At 42.0% G+C, this 7,877-nt stretch overlaps 1 pseudogene; it reads left to right on the top strand.

Annotated features, from left to right (window-relative positions):
- Nucleotides 1-4,241: 4,241 nt before the first annotated feature.
- On the top strand, nt 4,242-5,288 carry LOC100057031 (poly(rC)-binding protein 2 pseudogene; annotated as a pseudogene).
- Nucleotides 5,289-7,877: the final 2,589 nt, after the last annotated feature.

Below are 7,877 nucleotides of genomic sequence, written 5' to 3'. Positions count from 1 at the left end.
CCCTGCTCTCTCTTGGGTTTCCTAACTTCATACAGTTTCATCAAGCAATAAATGTTGGGGTGGATGTGGTGGAGGAGATGTGCTAGGACTCGAACTGTTCCGTCTTGCTGCTTGTTATCGACTCCCTTACAGGGAATTGTTGAGGGAGGTGGAGGGTGGCAAACCTCTAACTAAAAGCAGGTTTGTCAATTGACAAGGTTCTTATAATTTATGCTTTCCCTCTCCACCAAGACCGCCAACTAGAGCGAGCTATTTATGCGGCTGTTTATCCCACGTTCTATTGTGCAAGAGGCATTTTTTAATACCACACTTCCAGCACAGTTCTGCACACACTACAGTGAATGCTCAACAAAAGTGTAGATGATTATGATGATGATGATGATCAGACACACCCAGAAAGTTCTCAAAAGGGGTGGTGTGGCTGAGTAGTTAAGAGTGGAACTTTAGAGTCAGATTAGACCTGCGTTCAAATCCTGGTGTCACCATTTACAAGTCATGTGTCCTTGGGCAAGTTAGCTAATCTCTTGGTGCTTCTGGTTTTTCCTGTGTCAAATAGAGATAAGAGCATGTTGTGAAACTTATATATGATTCTTGTCAAGAACATGGCAAGAGCTGCTACTCTCTATCATCATCATCTCAACTTATCAAGTTTAGAAACTGTGATTCATCAAATTCTAAATTATCTATAGACTTTAATGTTATCCAAAGCAAAGAAATAGGAGATTTTTCCCAGGGATGATAGAACTGAGAGTCTAAAATTCTTGGTGACAATCCTTTCTTATCATCTTGATAGTGTAAAATCAGCACAAGATGGTGGCCTTAGGTGGTCAAACAGAATCAAGATTGGCAATCCCATCTGGCACATCTGATGATCCTCGCCATTTCCTGAGAGAAATTACCTCCAAATACTGTTGTGACCTAGAGATGTGATCCCTTTCCAACTCAGCATGGCCACAGACATAGGCTGTCAATGCCTAAAGAACACAGAAAGCAGGCCTGGGCCTGTTCTGCCTTTTCATTATTGCCTCCTGCAGCCGTAATTACCCGACATGACAGGCTTCTTCTCTTCCAACAGGCAGGGTTAATATGTCCAGTCTTAGATAATAATTTGAAGTCTGCAACAGTTAAACTGTAAACAAGACAGAGTCATGTTGGAAAAAAACAAGGAACAGATTTTGTTAAATAAAAATAAATGAAACTAAACGAAAGGTCATAGTTTTTGTATTTCTATAACAATGCAAACTATCAATAATCCGTATCTGCTAGAATCCCTCTGTTTTTTAGATTATAATCAAATTTCTCCTTGAAGAATCATCTTGCATACTTTCCTTAGGAGAAACTCTTTACGTTTCGTCATATCTTTGAAAATGTAATAGATCTCTATTTTAGTCAGCCTTTCCCCTATTTGGATCATTACCTTAAAAGACTGATGAACAGGTTTATTTTTAAAAATACAACTCAGCAGTGAATCTGACTAGTATCAGAGGTACCATACTTCAGAGCAGTTTTAGAGAGAGTTCTGATAATGAATGGCTTTGGTGTCAGAAGTACCTTTGGCAGATTGATGCAGTGATGGCTCCCAAATTGTTCAAGTCTCTCTGTATCCATAGCCTTGGGTAGTTTCCTTCTACACTGACTCTAGATTTGGCCATGTGATTTGTTTGACCGATAGGATAATAACAAATGTGATGCAAGCAAAGATTTGAACATTGGGGCTATTTCTCTCTTGCTATTCTTAGGATTCTTGTTACAGCTACCATGTGAACAAGCCCATCCAGGGCTGCCTGGTAGATGATGAGAGAAATCCATGGCTGGAACTCAAATGGCTGCCTCAGCTAATAGCCAGTCAATATCCTAGCTGACCGAGCAGCTGCCCACAGACACATGAGTGACACTCACTTAAGACCAGCAGTCCAGTCCAAATTCCCAGAGCACAGAATTGTGGTTGCTGTTTTAAGCCACTAGGTTTTGGGGTGGTTTATTAGACAGTGAAAGCTAATCAACTGTGTCCCAGTGAGAGCAGAGTTGTAGTACCAGCATTGGGGCAGACGTTTGATCCCATCAGAATGATTTTGCTTATAAAGAACTGTGATTGACATCAACATAAAACAAGAAGTGAGCAAATACGGAGTGGTCCATCCATCCACAGACATACAGTTATCAACATGGCGACTATGAAAACTGAAACAAACAGGAAGAGAATATGGGTACGGTACAGGCTGACCTATTCAGTGTTTGGGATCAATTGAGTAGACACTTGAAATTATGAGGATTTTAAGAATAGTGAGGGCCTCCCGTTCAGCACCACCTGAAACTTTGTTTGTTTGCTACTTTGCATAAAACTCCTGAAAGCCTTTGATTGGACTAGATCAACTAGTTCACGAAACTGAGGCTTGCTTTATGATGTTTTTTTCCACCTACTTTTCCTAAGTATATGTTCTGTAAGACATCCCTTAGGAAAAGGGTTCTGTGGTCACATAAATCATTGCATGCTCTTGATCCCTCTTGAAATTTCACAATGTACCTTGGCATGTTAAAGACCCGTTTGTCTCCATTTATTCCAGTGCTGAAATGTATTTGACCATGGAACCCTTTCTGTGAGTAACATATATTAAAATCTCATTAAGCAATGTTTCTCAGAGCACACTTTGTGAAAGTTTCTAACTTTCTTATAATGAAATACAGCACACACATAGAAAAATACATGAAGCACAAACATGCAGCATAGCGAATTGTTGTTGACCAAACACGCTTGTAAGTACCACTCAGGTCAAGAAATAGAACATTGCCACCCCCCCCCCCACCACTAGACTCCTGTGGACTCCTGGGCCACTATAAATTCCTCCCTCCTCCCTAGAGGTAACCATTTCCCTGACTTTATGGTAAGAACTTCCTTGCAGTGCTTTATTGCTTTGCCATCCAAGCATGCATACCTAAATTATAGACCTGTTTTGTTTTTGAAAGCTATATAAATGGAATCATACAGTACGTATCGGAGGGGTATAGGGTCTAAGCATCTTCAATTTCAACAGATAATGTCAAACTCCCAAATCGAGGGTACTGATTCACACTCCTACCAACAGTGTATGAGAGTTCTAGTTGCTCCACATCCAAGGTTATCCTTGGTAATGTCAGATGTTTTCATTTTTGCCAATCTATTTGATACGCAGTGGAGATTTGCATTTCTCTGTTTAGTAATGAGGTTGAGCACATTCTATTATGTTTCTTGGTCATTTGGATATCCTCTTTTGTGCAGTTCATGTTCAAGCCTTTTGCTCATTTCTATACTGAGTTTCTATTTCTTTCTTAATTTATACAAGTTCTTATTTATTCCAGATAAAAGTCCTTTGGTGGGTATAGGAGTTGCAAACGTCTTCTCTTACTCTATGGCTTGCTTTTTCTTTGTTTTAAATAAATTTGACAGTTTTCAAAGATTTTATTTTTTTCCTTTTTTCTCCCAAAAGCCCCCCGGTACATAGTTGTATATTCTTCATTGTGGGTCCTTCTAGTTGTGGCATGTGGGACGCTGCCTCAGTGTGGTTTGATGGGCAGTGCCATGTCTGCGCCCAGGATTCGAACCAACGAAACACTGGGCCGCCTGCAGCAGAGCGCGCAAACTTAACCACTCAGCCACAGGACTAGCCCCAGTTTGCTTTTTCTCTTTCTTTCTTTCTTTCGTTCTTTTTTTTTTTTTTTTTTTGAGGAAAATTAGCCCTGAGCTAACATCTGCTGCCAATCCTCCTCTTTTTTGCTGAGGAAGACTGGCCCTGAACTAACATCCATGCCCATCTTCCTCCACTTTATATGTGGGATGCCTACCATAGTATGGCTTCCAAGCGGTGCCATGTCTGCACCCAGGATCCAAACCCACGAACCCCGGGCTGCCTAAGCAGAACAGGGGAACTTAACCACTGTGCCACTGGGCCAGCCCACTTTTTCCCTTTCTTAATGAGGTGTTTTGTTGAACAAAAGCTCTGCATTTAAATGTAATCAAATGTATCAATTGTTTTCCTTTTATACTTAGTGCTTTGTGTGTCTCCTTTAGTTACAACTGTCTCCATGTCCAGTGGCTTTCTGGGGAGGTGGACTTTGAAGGGTCAAGTCTTTGGTCACTGGTAGTGGTGAAAGCCAAAAAGTGAAGGTTCTGGGAGGAAAGGAGAGTGGGTGGGAAGGGGAAGGGCAGAAGGCAAGAGAAGGAACAACAGGAATTGGTAGAAAGGTGACAGGGGCCCTGCAGGCAGATGGAGGGTATGACTGAAGATGGATTAAATGTCACTTTCACCACCCAGCTCCTTATGCATGGAAAGCAAGTCAGCAGTATCATCAGAAAGAAAGGAGAATCAGTTAAGAAGACGTGTGGGGAGAGTGGTGCACATATCAACATCTCAGAAGGGAATTGTGCTGAGAGAATTACCACTTTGGCTGCACACACTAATGTCATCTTTAAAGCCTTTGCTATGATCATTGACAAACTGGAAGAGGACATCAGCACAAAAGCACAGCTGCCAGTAGACCCTGGTCACCTTGAGCCTGATGGTCCTTGCTAGTCAGTGTAGTTCCCCCATTGGGAAAGGTAGTTGCAAGATCAAGGAAATGTGATGAGAGAGTACTGGGGCTCAGGTCCAGGTGGCAGGAATATGCTCGCCAACTCAACTGAGCATGCCATTACAACTGCTGGCATTCAGCAATCTATCACTGAGTGTGTCAAACAGACCTGGTCTGGTCATGTTGGAGTCACCCAACTCTGAAGGCCATCCAGCTCTCTGGTCTTCTTTGAAGGTGGTCAGGACAGGTACAGCACAGGCAGCAATGTGTGAGCTTTTCCCACACCACCCCATCCATGTGCCTCAACGCTGACCTGGAGAGACTCCTTCTAGAGGGGTGTACCATTCAAGGACAGTAGGCCATTCCACAGCCACATGTGACCAAGCTGCCCCTGTTAGCAATGCAACAGTCTTGTTTTCCGATGATGCATGGTAACGTTGGATTCAATGACATTGAATCCACTCTCCAGAGGTGAAAGGCTACTGGAAAGGTTTGGATGCATCTACTATGACTGTTCATAAACTCACCATTCCAAGCATTTTAATTGGCTGTATAATGGGGCATTAGGGTGCCAAATCAATAAGATCTACCAGATGTCTGGGGCACAGATCAAAATTACAAACTCAGTGGAAGGATCTAGTGATAGACAGGTTACCATCACTGGATCTGCTGCCAGCATTAGGCTGGTTCAACACCTAACTGTCAGGCTTTCCTCAGAGATGGGTGGCATGGGAAGCAGCTAAAACAATACAGATTCAGCTATACTCCTTTTTGGCTGTTCACCACTCTTAATCCATCTGCGTAGTTTCTGAACAATCAGCAACTCCAAGTTTTAAATAGTCTGTAAAATTTCAGTTTCTTTACACTTTATCATCCACTGCTGATTTTTAAATTCTTTTAATTCCTTTCTCTATTCAGCTGTTAGAGTTGAGTACCATATTTAGTTTTATAAGCTTCTCCATGTTTTGTTTTATTTTGGGGCTTTTTGCTCATGAATTTTTTTGTTTGTCATAGAACTATAAGATTTTGGGCCAGCCCCAGTGGCCAGTGGTTAAGTTCAGTGTGCTCCACTTCAGTGGTCTGGGCCCGATTCCTGGGCGTTGATCTACATCACTGTCTGTCAGTGGCCATGCTGTGGTGGTGGCTCACATAAAAAAAGAGAAAGATTGGCGGCAGATGTTAGCTCAGGGCAAATCTCTCTCAGCCAAAACAAACAAACAAACAAAAAAGAGTGGGATATTAATACAATTCAATTTAGTTCTATCATGCCAGAAATTTTTCAAAAAATAAAGATGGACTGGAAAAAAATTTAGCCAGATAAGGTTTTCCTGATAGTTATGTTTACTACTGTTTTGCAATCACATGAAGCTTGGAATCTTGATATATTCTTGCTCTGGGTATCTGTTTGCTTTATTCTTACATGACAAAAGCTATAAGGACAAGAACATTACATTCTATTGGCAGTGACTATGGAGCAACCTATTGGAGGTCAAAGAACTGACAATTATTGTTGTGCTACTATATGCCAAGGATTGTACTGAGCTGTTGATGTACATTGCATAGTTCATTCTCTTAACAATTCTGGAGGGAGGTATTGTTTTCCCTCTTTTATAAGTGGAGAAACTGAGGTTCACTGAGACAAAATAACTTGAGCAAGTTTACACAAGTCAACAGCCAGTCAATGGAAGGCAGGATTTGAATGTAAGATTGAATCTAACCTCAAAGTTCACAGCTTTCCCACTGCAGCATGCTGCCATCCAGTAGGAGCAGGGGACTTGGTAAAGCTGGTCTGTGAAAGGGAATTATAAAGTGTTGCCTTGGCTACATGATACTCGGTGAGGAAAGATCTTTATATTCACTTTGTCTTGGTGTGAGTTATCCTAGAAGCAGCACCTAAGGGAAGGATTTGAGTGCAAGTTGTTTCTTTGGGTGGTGACTCTAAGAAACACCAGTAGGCAAGGTGAGACAGGAAGGGAATGCAGCCAATAAAGGGAACATTATCAAACACTGGGGGTCACTGGAGCTCAGTCCTGCCAGGGAACTCCCAGAGCCCCAGACCCCAGAGTTACCCCACCTCATAGCTGCTCCAATGGAGGGCTGAGACAGCTGGGTATTTATCCACCAGCTCCCATCCATCATTAGATGAGGGCAGCTGTGGAGGGATTAGTCCTCAGCACTTTGGGCTGGCCCTGAGGGCAGGCCCAGATGCTCCTAGGGCTGGAAAAGGTCCTGTTGGTGGAGCATTGCAGGTGTTTGCAGTAAAGAGCCTTTGGCCTATAGAAGGATACCGAGGGAGTGTGGCAGAAAACCAATACTGCCTGCTACACCCTCTACTAAGAAAAGCCAATGCAAAACAGAAATAAACATGAGCTCTGGTAATGGAGAGAAGGCTATAGAAAAGTTTAAAATCCCTCCAAAGGGCTGTGCAACGTAATATTCCTGAGACCTTCACATTGGCACCTTCAAATCTGACTTGCCACACTAAGGAAGTGACACCCACCACACTACAGTTTAATAATTTAGCTATTATTCGACAGCGATCCTATTAACAGTCCATTCATTTTCTCCATGGCAGTTCAGTCACTGAAATTCACCCACTGTGTCTTGTGACTATGAGCGATACTCTGGGAAGTATTATTTCTGAGCATGTACAAAAAAAGATTTGACAAAGATTTCACATGCAACCTGATACTAAAGACATGATTTCCAAATCTGACTGGGGAATGGGCTGGGCTGGGTTTAGTCTCAGACATTCTCTTACAGTTGGAATTTTTTATCTCACTTTCCCATTCACAAAATGGGGGGAGGGATGGAGAGTGGAGCTGGTATTTAGAGATTTTAAATACCGACTAAATAAAGGGGCTTTTTAATGCTAATTAACCCACTTAATCCCTTTCAGAGACTAGCACTTTCAACAGCTTTAAAATAGAAGAAAAATGTAAGAAATGGGGAGGAGTTGACTATCTAAGAAAGCCACAACTGAAGTTAACTTGCACTGAGTGTAGAGGGTTGTGATGCTGGATAGACTCAGAAAGAGCAAATATTCAAAAGAAGAACACGACAAAATTGAAGTAATTTTCAGTTTCTGGTTCAATTCCTTGTTCAATGATGGACAACTAGTACCCTGCCTTGTACAAAGGTGCTGCAATTTAATTCAGTCGCTCTTGTAACAGTAGATTTACACCAAGGAATAAAAGCAAAGTTAGGCACAGTAGGTAACAAAGCAGTCACTCTTTTCTTAACCCCCCCCCCAAAACACATGGGCATACACACACGCCCCCACACACAGAGCTTTTTAAAGACAACATTTTCTTTCTTAAAGATGAAATGAT

The sequence above is a fragment of the Equus caballus genome, chromosome X, assembly GCF_041296265.1.
Source record: "Equus caballus isolate H_3958 breed thoroughbred chromosome X, TB-T2T, whole genome shotgun sequence".
Taxonomy (NCBI): Eukaryota; Metazoa; Chordata; class Mammalia; order Perissodactyla; family Equidae; genus Equus; species Equus caballus.
This window is presented reverse-complemented; position numbering and strand designations above follow the sequence as displayed.